The sequence below is a fragment of the Protobothrops mucrosquamatus genome, unplaced genomic scaffold (genome assembly GCF_001527695.2).
Source record: "Protobothrops mucrosquamatus isolate PMUCROS unplaced genomic scaffold, P.Mucros_1.0 scaffold_277, whole genome shotgun sequence".
NCBI classification, from domain to species: Eukaryota; Metazoa; Chordata; class Lepidosauria; order Squamata; family Viperidae; genus Protobothrops; species Protobothrops mucrosquamatus.
In genome coordinates this window covers 363,049-375,964 of record NW_015386353.1, presented here as the reverse complement: position 1 = coordinate 375,964, position 12,916 = coordinate 363,049, and the positions used below count along the sequence as shown (strand labels likewise).

The following is a 12,916-nucleotide window of genomic DNA, read 5'->3' as shown; positions in this document are numbered from 1 at the left end:
TCAAGGCTGATATATAGCAACCTTCTCAAAATCACATTGCAAATGTATGGCCAAGCTAAAGTCTGAGTCAAGACTACCTGCTTAAAAGTATAATCTCAGCGTACATTATTCATACAGTTATATTGAACTAAAAATAGTTTTGTACTTATATAAGCCATTTCAGTTAAATTTAAGTGACACAAAAGATATCTTCCCATGTGGCCAGGATGATTTATTATTTTACATTTATTGCAAAATTTGTATCCCTCTCATGCAGAGACTCTACACAGTTTATAAATTATCAATTCATAATCTGTTATTCTCTCTGAAGGAATAGTTCTAAGACTGTGGGAATCATCTAGCTTCCTTACTCACTTTGACTGGAAACTTCAGTAGGTGAAAGCTATACAACACAAACAGCACATTATTTATTTTTACAGGAGAGGACACACCATTGCTTTCTTCAAGATAGTGGGAGCTACTCCTTCATTTAAAGAATTATCACTCAAATCCATTTAGGTAACCTCTTCTCTGTGTGAAGGAATGGCTAAGAGGCATATGGATCTATAGGTAGTCCTTGATTTACAGTCGCAATTGAGCCCAAAGTTTTTGTTGCTAAGCAATGCAGTTGTTAAGTGAGTTTTGCCCCATTTTACAACTTTTTTTGCTGGAATTGTTAACTGAATCATGTGGTCATTAAATGAATCTGGCTTCCCCCATTGACTTTGCTTTTTGCAACCATCTGGGAAGGTTACCATGTGATCCCAGGACAGTGCAACTGTCAAAAATATATGCTACTTGCCAGTGCCCAAATTTGATCACGTGACCATAGGGATGCTGCAATGATAATAAATGTAAAAAATGGTCAAAAGACACTTTTTTCAGTGCCATTATAACTTTGAACAATCACTAAATGAATGACTGTTAAGTTGAAGACTACCTGAGATCGCAAGAGGTGGAGCTCATACTGTAGAGAACCTTATTCACATCCTCAGACTTCACAATTATTACATCTGAAGCAGTCCTAGGCTGGTTAACAGAGAGATAGAACCAAGATTATATGAAGTGTTAATGCCACTTTATAATGCCTTGATAACACCACACTTGGAATAGTGCATCCAGTTTTGGTCAACATGATATAAAAAAGATGTTGAGTCTCAGTGTGTCTGTGTGTGTATTACTGCAGGAAAGGATGCTATTATATTTAGTCAGTCTTACTCAGGTTGCAGAAATAATGATGGAAGAACTTTGGAAGCAACTCTAGATAAAAATAAGTTTTTTACATTTAGGCAAGAAAAAATAATTGCACAGTAATAACTGCAAGAGGGATCTCGGAGTCTTAGTGGACGATCACTTAAATATGAGCTAGCAGTGTGCTGCAGCTGCCAAAAAAGCCAATGCAATCCTAGGCTGCATTAATAGAGGAATAGAATCAAGATCACGTGAAGTGTTAATACCACTTTATAATGCCTTGGTAAGACCACACTTGGAATACTGCATCCTGTTTTGATCGCCATGATGTAAAAAAGATGTTGAGTCTCTAGAAAGAGGGCAGAGAAAAACAACAAAGATGATTAGGGGACTGGAGGCTAAAATATATAAAGAATGATTGCAGGAATTGGGTATGTCTAGTTTAAGGAAAAGAATGACTAGGGGTGACATGATAGCAGTGTTCTAATATCTCAGGGGTTGCCACAAAGATGAGGGAGTCAACCAATTCTCCAAAGCACCTGAAGGCAGGACAAGAAGCAATGGAGGGAAACTAATTAAGGAGAGAACCAACCTAGAACTAAGGAGATATTTCCTGACAGTAAGAACAATTAATCAGTGGAACAACCTGCCTCCAGAAGTTGTATATGTTCCAACCCTGGAGGTTTTTAAGAAGAGACTGTACAACCATTTGTCTGAAATGGTTTAGGGTTTCCTGCTTAAGCAGGAGGTTTGACCAGAAGACCTCCAAGTCCCTTTCAACTCTGTTATTCTGTTAGCATACAAGTAGCCTACGTGTTGTGGAGTTATTATGGCTGTTTGGTGAAACTCAATTTACAGAGGTGAAAAGGGAAGATTTAAGGAATTTGCACACAACACAGTACAACGCTAAACAACTGGATATAAACATTGGAAAGGCTAAGGACATTTCGAAAGGTTTTGAATTTTAGCCACTTAAGAAAAACAAATTGTTTTAGTTTTAGGTAAGATATGAAGCCCAACCTACAAATATTTTTCAGGCTTCACTTACCTGAAAACTGTTTTTTCCAACTATAAGTTGTACACATGTTGAATTTATCTCGTTGAAGCAGGATACCAACACAATTAAGTAATATTTTCCCAAAGTATATAAGCAAAAGTTTGACTTGTGATTCTCATTTGAATGGTAAAGGTGGTAACAGAAGTATTATGTTGTACAAATCTTTCCAATATGATGCATGAAAATTTGTATTTAAAAACAGGCACTAGATGACAAAGTGACCTTCAAATACAAAACGGCAAAGCCGAAGAGCTGAATGAGTAGACCATATGGGGAACATTTTGTACAATATATTCAGGGGCTGAAACAGATGTCTTCTCTAAATATATCCAAGTAATAAAATTAACTCACAAACCATTACATTTTCCCAGTTATATTTCTATTTATTTTATTTAACATTTCAATAATGGTTTGCAATAAAATAAAAACTTAGGATTTTTTTTTATTTTGAGTATTGCCATTTTTTAAAATTAGGAAATATTCATGCTTTGAATTAAGACTCTCTAATTATACTCAATTAAATACACTGTAATTACTTGTGGTAAACTCTATTCTCTTCCCAAGAATTTTCAATTTACCACACACTGGGGGAATAAAAGAACTACTTAGATAGTTCCAACAACCATCAAATTTTCATTGCAGACACAGACCAGAACTATGTATAATTGCCCCCAAAAGACAATGAAAATAAATTTTAAATAAGATTTATGTAAAATCGTATACATAAATGAGAAATACGTTATAAGAAAAGCCTAAAAGACATTTGCTACTCAACTTTCCAGACAAGATGGTTCCCAACTTTTTGTTAAAAGTGGTTTTTCTAAAAACTTGTCAAATGAACATAATGTGCATCCATTAATAAGGAGCTCCATAAATAACTAGTACATTTTTATATATTTATTTCAAAAATAAACAATTCCATGATACATAGGGTAATTTCTAAACCACCCGTAATTTCAACATATCCAAAGTAGAATTACTGCAGATACTTGCTCATGCTAATAAATAATTTTAAATCATATTTCTACCTACCTTTAAAAAAAATTGCAATCTGTTATCAAATGAATTATAAAACAGAATCACTACCTCTATTAATTAATATGGTATAGAATTTCTCCAGAAAGCTCCTTGATCTTGTCAATATTTTTTTCATGAAAACAGTTGAATAGTTAATATACTGCCACTATAAATCAGTGGTGGGATTCAGCCAGTTCACACCAGTTCGGCAGAACTGGTAGCTAATTTTTTGCTGCCCAGGCCCAGAATGGATTTTCGGAAGTGGCATCCACACAGAGAACCGGTTGTTCACATATTAGAATTCCACCACTGCTATAAATCTTAACATAATAATGAAACTACTCTCCCATTCTCTCATTCACATACACAGTAGAATAAGCAGGTTTCATATTAAGATCAGATATCTGAGACAAATCTTAATTTGCTAAGGAATATATTTTCTTCCTCCAACTATACTGTCAAGGAAGTACTTAATCATCTATATATTATTAGATAGGTATAAAACCAGAAGGAAAAAGGTAAGATAGATAAGATAAGATAAGATAAAATAAGATAAGATAACCTTTATTGTCATTTTTTTTACTGTGGGCACAACGGCACACATAAAAAATGAAATTTAATTGCCCGGTCTCAAAGTGAAACACATACATGACACACCCTAAAAACATACTATATACAACATATGTATAGACCCACACACCTGCATATACATAACAAATAAATATTAAATACTGTCCATCTTGAATATATAACGGAAGGAGGAAGCTTGAGAGGTTTTCTTCTATATCAGTAAATTTACAAATGATTAATAATCTCTATATAGCTGATTGTGTAGTTCCATAGCAGTGGAATTCTGCATCAACCAAATTATAGACATTGTAAAAGAATTTTACTGTTGTTAAAACTGTTAAATTATTTCAATATCAGCAAAGACTTAGTGGAGAAATCAACTGAAACTCGGTCAGTGACTACTTCTGCAATTTCCAGTACCAGACAGTTATATTTAGAATGAAGGATTTACAGCTTTTGTTTGCATATCATGTTTCACTATAAGTCAATGTTTCTCAACCTCCACAGCTTTGAAGAGGTGTGGACTTCAACTTCCAGAATTCTTCAGCCAGCACAGAATTCTGGAGTTGAAGTCTACCTTGTCTTAAATTTGCAAGGTTGAATAACACTGCTATAAGTAATTTAACCATGGCCTACCAAATTAACCTAATGTTCTGATTCATAGACTATGTTATAACTAACCACAAAGAATTGGTTCATAGAACATGTTAGGATAATGCAAGCATAGACATTCAAGGATTTCAGACCTTAATCTGGAAATTTAGGATGAAAGTGGTATGAACCATGTATGGTAGGACTGGAACAATTGGGATTTGTTGGAACAAACACATTTGGCACAAACTTACATATTTATAATTCAAGGCTTCACTTTCAAACACTCAACATTAAGCCATTTGAATTCAATAGTTGGATCCACACAACATGCTAAACCGTTAACTATAATCTTTCAACAACAAGGGCTAAAAAACTACGCCAAGCACAATATTATAAAATTTAGCATGCTGTATTAGCCAGGCCATCACTTTAAGCCCTAATGTGATTTTTGGCGTTGCTTAGCATGTTAAACAAAGCCATTCATTTGTTAACAACAGTTCAATGGTTTGTTACACAAATAAAGCTAATTAAAAAAAGGTAATACACACACAAATGCCGGCTGGTTGGCTTTATCCATCTTTATTAGTTTTTCTACCTTCGTGATCAATCTCAAACTCTCCCCTTGCATTAAAGTGGGGTTCTCATACTCTTTGCTAATCAGTGCTATTAGTGATATGAGGCTTAACTACCGTCCCCAGAACAGAGAGTTATTTATTATGAACTGATTTTATCCGCTTTGTCAGAGAAGCACCAAGAAGTGCTGGAGGAAGAAAATGGGTGAAGGCATTCGCAGGGAAGAAATCGAGTATTTCAAAACAACCACTCTACCATGCAGAAGCCGACAACATGCAGGGCGGTTTCGGGGTCTCGAAGGAGGAGAAGTGGGAGCATTTCACCTCTCGCTGCTCTTGGGCACCCGATGCCTGCCTACACCAGACCTCTCTCCCAACCTCTGAGAAACCGGGTTAGAAGCACCCTCCGCAAGAGCCAGGCCGGAACAACCTCGAGTCGCCAGGGATACTCCTCTCACCTGCGGACCTTCCGCCCGGCGGTTCGGCGGAGGGGACCGCGATGGGCAGACGTCCCCCTCGACCCCCCTCCGTCTTCGCCAGCCACGGCCGGCGCTTCCGGCTTCCGGTTGAGCATGACGTTATTTCCTGCGCGCATTCAATTCCCCGCGAGCGGCTCCGTCTCGAGCCCTGGAACCCCGGCTGCTCTTACATATATCGGAAACAGCTGGATTGCGCTTCCCGACCACATATGGCATGACATCTGCTTGTGTGTACACAAAGTGCAATTGTGCTTTTGGCGGCAAATGTTCCAAATATCGGGACTACTAAAATGAAGATGTGATTTTGAGTTTAGTGATCACCCAGAAGAGACAAACTCTTATCTGGAGCAGGCGGTTTCTAAGCTAACCTGTGGTTTGTGCCATGTAGGGCTCTTGTTGTTGTTGTTGTTAATTGCGAAGTCGTGTCCGACCCATCGCGACCCCATGGACAACGTTCCTCCAGGCCTTCCTGTTCTCTACCGTCTTCTGGAGTCCATTTAAGCTCACGCCTACTGCTTCAGTGACTCCATCCAGCCACCTCATTCTCTGTCGTCCCCTTCTTCTATTGCCCTCAATCTTTCCCAGCATTAGGCTCTTCTCCAGTGAGTCCTTCCTTCTCATTAGGTGGCCAAAGTACTTCAACTTCAGGATCTGGCCTTCTAAAGAGCAGTCAAAGTTGATCTCTAGGACTGACCAGTTTGATTGCCTTGCAGTCCAGGGGACTCAGGAGTCTTCTCCAGCACCATAGTTCAAAACCCTCAATTCTTTGGCACTCAGCCTTTCTTATGGTCCAACTTTCACATCCATACATTGCAACTGGGAAAACCATGGCCTTGACTATACGCACTTTTGTTGGCAGGGTGATGTCTCTGCTTTTTAGTATGCTGTCTAGATTTGCCATAGCTTTCTTCCCCAGGAGCAAGCGTCTTTTAATTTCTTGGCTGCAGTCCCCATCTGCGGTGATCTTGGAGCCCAGGAAAATAAAATCTGTCACTACCTCCATTTCTTCCCCATCTATTTGCCAGGAATTGAGAAGGCCGGATACCATGATTTTGGTTTTCTTAATGTTGAGTTTCAAGCCAACTTTTTCACTCTCCTTCTTCACCTGCATCAAGAGGCTCTTTAGTTCCTCTTCACTTTCTGCCATTAGAGTGGTATCATCTGCATATCTAGGGCTCTACAAGTAAAAAATAGCAGTAGGAAGATTAGGATAGTTTGTGTATGATCAGTAAATATTAGCACCTATGTTAAAGTCACAGAAGCAGAATTTTCATATAAGCTTTATATTGCTTCTATGAGGTGTGGCTGTCAAAGTGTATTACGTGAATGTTGGTAGGTGGCATTTGACTTGAAAAGTTTTTATCTTCAGTTGTAATCTGAGCAATATATTGTTTATTGCATGAACACAAAAAGAACAGTAATAGTATATAATATATGCAGCTTAAGCAATAGGGGACAGCTTGCAGGATGTAAGAAAATTTAACTTTCCCTTTTTAATCATGCAGTGGCTTATAAAAATTGGCATCTATAGAGGCAACAAATTCAGTTTTTGTAGTAAAGTGAAAACATTTATATGAGTGAACTACCCTAACCATCTGAAAAGAGGGAACAGCAAATCAAAAGGCAGAAGAATCCATTTAGCGTATGATTTCGAATTACACTTAATAGATTATTTTCTTGACTTTCTAATTTAGAAATACCGGTAGTTGTTATCATTTTATAATAGTCCTTCAAGAGATTACTGCAAGCATATACCTTTGTAGAGAAATGGAGTGTTTTTATCTCTCCTCAAACGATTCATATGCTATGTATTTTGTGCTGCTTGAAGATGATGATGATGTTATCCATTCAGTGCTATCCAACTCTTGGTGATACTACGGGCCAGGTCTCTCCCCACCTTCCAATCTTGCACTACTTCTTTGAGTTTTTCTACGCTCTGGCTGGTGTCAGCTTTGATGGTGTACAGCTACCATGTTTGATGGCCTAGTTTCCCTTTATCATTAATTCTTCCAAATATAATTGCTTTCTCCAGTGAATTCCCCTGTATAACATGGCCAAAGTAAATGAGATGCAGTTTCATGATTTTGCCTTCTAATTATATGTCTGGTATGCGCTCCAGTACTTGCTTGTTAATAACCTTTACAGTCCAAGGAATATGCAGGAATCTTCTCTGGCACCACAAGTTCAAACAAGTTAATTTTCTTCCTGTCTTACTTTTTAAGGTCCAACTTTTTGCAATCATATGTAGCTAAAAAAAACACCATAGAGCAGACTAACCTACATTTGGGTGCTAGGCTGATGTCCTTGCTTTTTCATATTCGGCTCATGTTCATCATTGCTGTGTGAGCCAATGCAATCTGACATTTCTGTGCTGCATTCACCGTGGCTACTTGAAGAAAACTTACTCAAAAATTCAGCTGATTTAAGAAGATAATTCATTAGAGTAATTTTGATTCTTAAAGCAGCCACAATCTCTTTAAGGAATTTTTGAAGCATGCACAGCCATATTAGGTGTGTGACTTTGGACCAATCACCCTGTCACAGCTCAAACTACTTCCCAGGAGGGTTGTTGTGGGGAAAATAGGAAGCAGAAATATTGGATATGTTTGCTGCCTTGAATTGATCAATATTTTTTAAAAGGTGGGATAAAAATACCATGATATGGCTAATGATTATTATTATAGTTGGTCACACAGCCAGATGTTTAGACTGGATTTGGCATTTTTATCCACCAATTGAATCCTTCCCAAGGACCTGAGATAGGCTGATGTTTGATGATGTTAACGGTATTGTCATAAGATATAAGCTGTTCCAAGTAAAGCTGCCTTTTGCAATTCACTGATGGTGATTTCATTAATGCAAATGATGTTCAAATGGTGTTCCAGTTGTTTTGGATTACATCCAAGGCATCTGTTACTATTGGTATTATCTTTGCTTTCTTTTGCCATAGTTGTTCTATTTTCAGGTCTTTGTATTTTGTGATGTATGCCAATAATAATACTTTTAGATGAATCTATAATGTGGCACCATTAGTATTGTAATCCTGCCCACACCTCAAAAAGATGTTCAGGAATTGTAAAAGTTATAGGAAAAGGAACTAAGATTGAGTAACATTTCTATAAAGAAAGGTTACAGAAAAAGAAGAGTCTTCCCCCTAATATAATGCAGGCTTTGAGAACTTTCTTAAAAATTACTTTTTAACCATATCTTCACAGTAAGACAAGTTGAAACACTGCCTGAAATGTTAATATAGTAGACATGGGAGTTGCAGAACCAAGAGCTGCAAGGTGCAAGCAAGATTGCAGAGATCCTTTGTTACTGCTTTAACAGGCAACAGAGACATAACACATTCTAATATTTCACAATTTCCGTTCAGACTGTTTGGTCTACAATTTTCTTTTCTGTTTGGCCTTTTCCCTAGCACAGGGGTCCCCAACCCCTGGTCCATGGACCGGTACTGGGCCAGTACATGCCAGCAACTAGTCCGCACAAACAAGCAAAGTCCCATCCGTGGGATGCAGGCAGCACACAAAACTATGCATTCTCTGGTCCGTGGAAAAACCTTTCTCCACAGAACCGGTCCCTGTTCCCAAAAGGTTGGGGACCTCTGCCCTAGCATAAAGAACGGCTGCAGGACTTGGGTTTGGCTAGTCTAAAGAAAAGAAGAAATAGGCGTGATGTGATAGCAGTATTCCAGTATTTGAGAAGCTGCCACAAGAAGAGGAGGTCAAATTATTCTCCAGAGCACCAGAGGACAGGACAAGAAACAATGGTTGGAAACTGACCAAAGAGAGAAGCAACCTTCTAGATACTCCCATGTAACATCTCTCCTGCGTGAGCTGCACTGGCTGCCTGTGGCCTTCCGGGTGCGCTTCAAGGTGTTAGTAACAACCTTTAAAGCGCTCCATGGCAATGGACCTAGGTATTTGCAAGACCGCCTCCTACCAAATACCTCCCTTCGACCAGTCCGCTCCCACAGAGAGGGCCTCCTTAGGGTGCCGTCGGCCAGTCAATGCCGGCTGGCNACCTACCCCCCGACCTACGTACAACTGCGGACCTGCGCCTTTTTCGCCGAGCCCTGAAAACCCATCTATTTCGTGCGGCCGGCCTGGCGTAGTCTTAATTAGGTTTTAGTATAGGTTTTTATATGGGGTATTTTAGAGCAGGCCTTTATTTATTTAATTTGATTTTAGAATAGATATTTATTGTGATTTTTATTATCGCATGTTCACCGCCCTGAGTCCCGTAAGGGAGATAGGGCGGTATACAAATCTAAATGAACAAACAAACAAACAACCTGGAATTAAGGAGAAACTTCCTGACAGTGAGGACAATTAACCAGTGGAACAGCTTGCCCCCAGAAATCGTGGGTGCTTCATCACTGGAGGTTTTTAAGAAGAGACTGGACAGTCACTTGTCTGAGATGGTATAGGTCAGTGGTGGCGAACCTTTGGCACGGGTGCCAGAGGTGGCACTCAGAGCCCTCTCTGTGGAAACGCGCGCTGTCGCCCTAGTCCTAGGCCTTCAGCTGGGTTTTATAAAATCTTTTCGCTTTAGGCCTCCGCCGCCGTGTACAAAACAAAAAGGTTCAATCAGTCAATTTCAACTTCTCGCGGGGAAAAAAAAGATCTTGCAAAGTTGGAATTGATTGATTGAACTTTTTAGTCCCACCCAGTCTGCTGTTACCACCTAGCCACGCCCACCCAATGAGCCACACCCACCTGGCACCCGACGATGCATAAGTGGGTTTTGGGTTGCAGTTTGGGCACTCGGTCTCTAAAAGGTTCGCCATCACTGATATAGGTTTTCCTGCTTAAGCAGGGGGCTAGACTAGAAGACCTCCAAGGTCCCTTCCAGATTCTATTCTATTCTATTCTATTCTATTCTACTCTATTCTGTTCTAATTCTAATTCCATTCCATTCCATGTCATGAATTTTTAGCAACAATGTCTGTGTCTTTCAACTTTCAAAATTTATTGCTATTTCCAGTGTCTCACATTTCAGATTTATTGTCTAGGTCTTATCCATCACAGTAATAAACTCAGCCAATGTACTTAAAGTAAAAATAAGGGTTCAATGCTGTCCTTTTGTCCACATTGCCAGATATCTCTTTTCAAGGTTGATTTCCAACAGCAGAGGGTAGTGCTGTTCCACTGAAATCTAAAAATGTACATGACTACATTATATGCTTGTTGAAGGAGAAACCACCCAAAACTAAGCAGATCAATTAGCATCCCCTTCGATGGTGACAGAAGGAGGAGCATAATTTTCTCTCAACTATCAGGATTAGAATAACTAGTGATTAGAATTGTTTGGTATGAAAAATAGAAGCATGATTATTAAGTTAATTCCAAGTATGAAAAATAGAAGCATGATTATTAAGTTAATCAGATGACCTTTATTAGAATATCTATTCCAAGCAAAGCTATAAACTTTTTTTTATCTTTATGAACCTTTTTCAAATTTGCTCCTTGTCCTTTATTTTTTCCAAGAAAAACATAGTAACCATAACCTACACATAGGCACTCCAGGCAATCAATAAGCCCAGCAGAATTTGCTAAGCACATTGAATGTGGCAAATTCCAATATCTTGTCATTTGATTTATGACTCAGCATAAATGAAAGGAGCATTTTTAGTGTTTTTTTAAGGGAATTGTCTTCAGAATCTTCATGGACAAATGAACTGGAGAGTGTTGATTAAAAGTAGAATAAAATAAAGCTGGAAGGGACCTTGGAGGTCTTCTAATCCAGCCCTCTGCTCGAGCAGGAGAACCTACACCATTTCAGACAAGTGACTGTCCAGTCTCTTCTTAAAAACCTCCAATGATGGACCGCCCATGATTTCTGGAGGCAAGCTGTTCCACTGGTTAATTGTCTTCACTGTTAGGAAGTTTCTCCTTAATTCCAGGTTGCTTCTCTCTTTGATCAGTTTTCAACCATTGTTTCTTGTCCTGCCCTCTGGTGCTTTGGTGAATAACGTGACCCCTTCTTTGTGGCAGCCTCTCAAATACCGGAATACTATTATCATGTCACCCCTATTTCTTGTTTTCTATAGACTAGCCAAACCCAAGTCCTGCAGCCGTTCTTCATATATTTTAATCCCCAGGCCTTGGATCATCTTAGTTGCTCTTCTCTGAACTTTTTCAAAGATCTCAACATCTTTTTTGTAGTATGGTGACCAAAATTGGCTACAGTATTCCAGGCGTGGTCTCACTAGGGTTTTATAAAGTGGTACTAATACTTCGCGTGATCTTGATTCTATGCCTCTGTTTATACAACCCAGGATTGTATTAGCTTTTTGGGCGGCTGCTGCACATTGCTGGCTCATAGTCAAGTGATTGTCCACTAGGACTCCCTCTCACAGTTACTGTTTTTGAGGGAAATCTGGTGAAACAATCTTGAATACAGAAGAACAGTTTGTAAAGTAATGTTTGATCCCACTAAGGCTTTCTTGGTTGTACTTCAATATCTGTGTCTTTATTGGGTTTTTTTTGTTAGTAAGGGAAATCATTTTGCTCAGTTTATCAACTGAAAACCTATAAATAAATCCTTCGGGATTTGGGGTGATAAGTGATCTCAAATGTGGACAAATGTAAGTAACTTTTGCTCTTCTTGAAATTCCTTTAACGATGTCCACCATTTTGAGGTGGGAACACAAAAGGAAACCTTAAGTGCAAGCCTTAAATAATTGAAGAAAAAAAAAAACCAAAACCCCCTAAGGTCCCTTTGTGACCTTCGACTCCCTCAAAATGATAATAATGGCTCTTGGCAATGGAAAATATACCTTATAGTTTTTCATGAATACCCATTCACCCACCCAATATTCTATTTATTTGTTTAGTATTTATTATTTATTAAATTTACTACCCATCTTGCTGCATTGAGGGGGTTAATGTAGTAACTTTTGATTGAAATAGGTTTATTCTGTTGAACAACAATGGAACATATTTCCAAAGAACCTTGTGATCGGCCAATTGCTTTACTAAGCTAGCGATGTGTTCTCTTTCCCAAATCAGTTAGGGAAACAAGGGCTTCTTTCTGAGAACGTGTGTGTGCAGGCTGCTCTTCTGCATTTCTAATGCTCATTTTAACCTTATATCCAGCTATTTAAGGGAGCACGCTCTCACTGACTGTCCTCTCGCTTATTGCATAGCTAAAGCAATCTCTGTATTTAATACAATATCATATCACTTCTGGAATGATGCTAAGAGAGTTAAATTAAGTGTCTATGAGATATAGGTCATGACAGCGTACAGGTCATTTATTTATTTATTTATTTATTATTTGAATTTATACCCCGCCCTTCTCCTTGCGGACTCAGGGCGGCTGACAGCCTGATAAAAACAACTACAAAAATACCCCAAAAACTATCATTAAAACAAAGTTAAGATGAAATATTAAATTTGGCCTTATTAATTTTTAAAATTGCTTTTAAAACCCCACTAAAATTTCCCCTT

General features: G+C 38.6%; 1 protein-coding gene across 1 annotated transcript in view; it reads right to left on the bottom strand.

The window, feature by feature from the left end:
• The window catches only part of EXT2 (exostosin glycosyltransferase 2), a 70,967-nt gene extending 65,467 nt beyond the window's left edge, over nucleotides 1–5,500 (bottom strand). The window contains exon 1 of the mRNA XM_015831713.2: nucleotides 5,439–5,500. The gene's annotated coding sequence lies outside the window, so the exon portion shown is untranslated. The remainder of the gene's footprint in view (nucleotides 1–5,438) is intronic.
• Between the last annotated feature and the right edge of the window lie 7,416 nt (nucleotides 5,501–12,916).